Here is a 4216-nt window from a genome sequence, read left to right as displayed (position 1 = left end):
GTTCTTTGAGTACGTGTTGTGGGCTACATGGACGACTACTTTCTTCCCCTTTTGTTCTAACATTTGCTTCCCCAAATCCTCACCAGTAAGGATTTGGGATCAGTAGTTTTACAGTAGTAGTTTTAATAGATTCCACCTTGCTTCCCTTCCCTCTATCTAGAGAATGTCTAAGTCGATGGCGCCCAAGTTTCACTCCCTACCTGTACCTGACACTTGTGCATGTGTCTGTGCTGTAAAATGTAGTCTCACATTGTCACTACTTAGTTTTTTGTTGTTTTTTTTTTTAAATGCTATAAGGTGTATACACTTGTCAGAGAGAGACAAAGCAGTAAACTGAGAAATTACCCCTAGAGAGGATGGCCATGCCACAGTCCTGTCTCCTCCATTCTCCTCTCAGGATTTTGGGCACATGTGCTAATGTGCCTGACATGATTTTCAGGCTTCCAGGTCTGTGACTCAAACTACAGTTGACCATGTTGGAGTCCAGCACCTTAACCACCATGCCATCTGCTGGGCCCTGTTTGTTTGTTTGTTTTTGCCATACTGCATGTACACTTGCTAAAGAGAGAGAGAGTAAGCGAGAAAGTGAGAAATTTCCTCTCCAGGGAATGGCCAGACTGTAATTCCTTCTCTTCAGTTCTCCTCTTGGGATCTTGGGCATGCACACACATGTGCCCAGCATGATTTTCAAACCACCAGGTCTGCTGTGTGGGGGTCTAACTATAGTTGACCATGTGTGAGTCCAGCACCTTAACCACTACACTACCTGCTGGCCCCAGCCTTCCATTTTTTCTTTCTGAATTTGTCTGCTCTAAATACCTCATGTGAATGCAATTATACAGTCTCTGTTTTTTTGTGGGTTGCTTATTTCACTTAGTATAATGTCTTTAAGGTTCATCCATGTAGTAGCATGTGCCAAGAATTTTTTTTTTTTTTTTTGGAGAGGTTTTTGCTATAGGGCACATGTGCTCATCAGAAAGATAGAGAGAGAAGGGGCCCGCACTTGGTGCAGTGGTTAAGGCACTGGACTCCCACATGGCTGACTGTGGTTTCAGTCCCAGACCTGGCAGTTTGCTCTCTCACTTTCCCTCTCTCTCTGTCTTTCTCTGGTCAAAATAAAAATAATAATAATAAATAAAATTAAACAAATAATTTAAAAAAGAGAGAGAGACAGAAAGTGAGAAATCACCCCACAGAGGGGGATGGCCATGCCATAATCCCTTCTCTATTCTCCTCTCGGGATCTTGGGCATGCATGCACACGTATCTGGCGTGAGTTTAAGCCACCGGTTCTGGAACTCGAACCGTGGTTGACTACATGGGAGTCCAGCAATGTAGCCATTATGCCATCTGCTGGTCCCCAGGATTTCCTTTTAAGGGTGAATAATGTTGTATTGTTTATAACACATTTTGTTCATTCATCTGTCAGTGAATACTTGAGTTGTTTCCATATATTGACTGTTGTGAATATTACTGTGAACATGGGTGTACAAATATCTTTTTGTTTGTCTGCTTTCAGTTTGTTTCCAGAAATGAAATTGCTGGATCATATGTTGACACTATTTAAGTTCCTTCTTTAATTTTTTTTTTTTTTAAGGTTTTTGCTATAGGGCATGTGCGTTTATTGAAGCGAGACAGGGAAAGATAGTGAGAGAGGGAAAGTGAGAAATTACCCACTCCCCTCAGGGCATGGGAGTAATGGTCATGCAACTTTCCCTTTTCCATTCTCCTGGGATTTTGAGCACACATGGCAATGAACTGGTATGATTTTCAAGCCTCTAGGTCTGGGACTCGAATCATGGTTGGGCGTGTGGGAGTCCAGTGCCTTAACTAACATGCCACCTGCTGGCCCTATGTGTTTAATTTTTCAAGGAACCACGTTGCTATTTTCCATAGCAGGTGCACTGTTTTACATTCCCACCAGCAGTACACAATTTCTAATTTTTCCACATACTTGCCAAGTTATATTGTTTTGTTTCATATATATTCTATAAAATAGCCATCTAAATGAATGTGAGGTGATATTCAGTTATGATTTGCATTTCTCTGATGGATTATTGATGCTGTGTATCTTTTTATATGCCAACAGGCCATTTTTATGTCTTTACAGAAATGTCCATTCAAGTCTTTTGTCTATTTTTTAATTGTTTTCTATTTTATTGTTGAGGTTAGAAATTCTTTGTGTGTTCTAGATACTAATCTCTAACTAGATATGTGATTTGCAAATGTTTTCTCCCATTCTCTGGGTTAGCTTTTTTTTCTGTTGATTGTGTCATTTGCTGTACAAGTTTTTCATTTTGATAAAATCTGATTCGTTTGTTTTTTTCCTTTCTTGCCTGTGTCTTTCATGTCTTATTCAAGGAATCATTGATGAATTTGATGTCATAAGACTTTTCTCCTGTGTTCTTATAAATGTTTTATAGTTTTAGCTCTTCGATTATCTAAGTATTTATTTAGTGATTTGCCAGAATGACATTTGCATTTGCTGGAGACAGAGAGAGAAAGAAAGTGAGAAAACATACATCCTGTGTGGGACACTGTCATGCCAGAATCCCTTTTTCTCCATTTCCCACTTCTTTCTTCTCTCTCTCTCTCTCTTTTTTTTTTTTTTCTTTTTGAGAGGTTTTTGCTGTAGGGCACGTGCACTCTCAAAAAGACAGAGAGAGACAGAGAGACAGAAAGCGAAACATCACCCCCTGGGGGGATGGCCACGCCACAATCCCTTCTCCTCCATTCTCCTCTCGGGATATTGGGCATGCATGCACACACACCCAGCATGAGTTTAAGCCACTGGGTCTGGGACTCAAACTGTGGTTGACTACATGGGAGTCCAGCAACATAGTCATTATGCTAACTGCTGGTTCCGAGATGTTGAACATTTTTCATATACTTTTCAATCATCTGTATGTCTTCCTCTGAAGGTTTAGATCAAATACCTGTTTTGATTGGGATATTAAGGTGGTTTTCTTTGTTGTGTTTTAATTTTCATTAATCAGTAAGTATTTTCTTTTTTTTGGAGAGGTTTTTGCTATAGGACGCGTGTGCTCGCCAGACAGACAGAGAGAGACAGAGAGACAGAAAGCGAGAAATCACCCCCCAGGGGGAGATGGCCACACCACAGTCCCTTCCCTTCCATTCTCCTCTTGGGATCTTGGGCACGCACGCACATGCACCCGGTGTGAGTTTTAAGCCACCGGGTCCAGGACGCGAACTGCGGTTGACTATGTGGGAGTCCAGTGATATAGCCATTACGCTAACTGCTGGTCCCAGTAAGTATTTTCTGTTTCTCTATTCTCTTGTGATTTCTTTGCCCCATTGGTTTTATTTGTTCATTTAATCTGTTTCTTCCAAGGAAGAGATATTGACAGACAGGCACCAAACAGGGCCTTCATGTCATGGTCCACCCCCTTCCCCAAAGTAGTTTAGTCCAGATCAAAGGCATGCAAATGTGCATCCAGCGCATTCAGGGAGGTCCTAGGACATGAACTCAGGACCTTTCCTGTGGGTTCAGTCACATTACCAGTGTGCCACTACCTGGCCTTTCATTCATTGCATATAAGATTGTTTAATTTGGGGACCAGCAGATGGTGTAACAGTTATGTCACTGGACTCCCACATAGTTAACCACAGTTTGAGTCCCAGACCCGGTGGCTTGAAACTCACACCTGGCACGTGTTCGTTTGTGCCCAAGATCTCAAGAGATTAGAGAAGGGATTGCAGCGTGGTCATTCCCTCTGAGGGGCATGGTTTCTTGTTTTCTGTCTCTGTCTCTCTGGCAAGCATACATGACCTATAGCAAAAATTTCTCTAAAAAGAAAAGGTTGTGTTTTAATTTCTACAGATTTGTAAATTTTCAAGTTTTTCTTCTGTTACTGATTTCCACCTTTATCCTGTGATTGGAGAAGATTCTTTCTATGATGTTTGTTTTAAATCTAATGAGGTTTAAGTTATGGGCTAACACTGTTTACCCTGGATAATGTCCCAAGGGTGTTTGAAAATAATGTATCTTCTGTTGTTGGATAGCATGTTTTCTGTATGTTAGGTCTAGTTGGCTTGTGTTAGTATCTCTTTCCTTACTTACATTCTTTTTGGTTATTCTGTTCATTATTAAGAATGGGATATTGATGTCTCCCTCTGTTTTTTTTTGTTGTTGTTGTTGGCTTTTTTTTTTTGAGAGTTTTTTTTTTTTTTTTTTTTTTCTAGGGGCTGCTTCCTTG

The 4216-nt window shown here is 40.7% G+C and overlaps 1 protein-coding gene across 1 annotated transcript in view; it reads left to right on the top strand.

The window, feature by feature from the left end:
- LOC102488807 (zinc finger protein 211) overlaps window positions 1–4216 on the top strand; it is a 34710-nt gene that overhangs the window by 26040 nt on the left and 4454 nt on the right. The window lies entirely within an intron of this gene.

This window comes from Tupaia chinensis, unplaced genomic scaffold (assembly GCF_000334495.1).
Source record: "Tupaia chinensis unplaced genomic scaffold, TupChi_1.0 Scaffold144336_1, whole genome shotgun sequence".
Taxonomy (NCBI): domain Eukaryota; kingdom Metazoa; phylum Chordata; class Mammalia; order Scandentia; family Tupaiidae; genus Tupaia; species Tupaia belangeri.
This window is presented reverse-complemented; position numbering and strand designations above follow the sequence as displayed.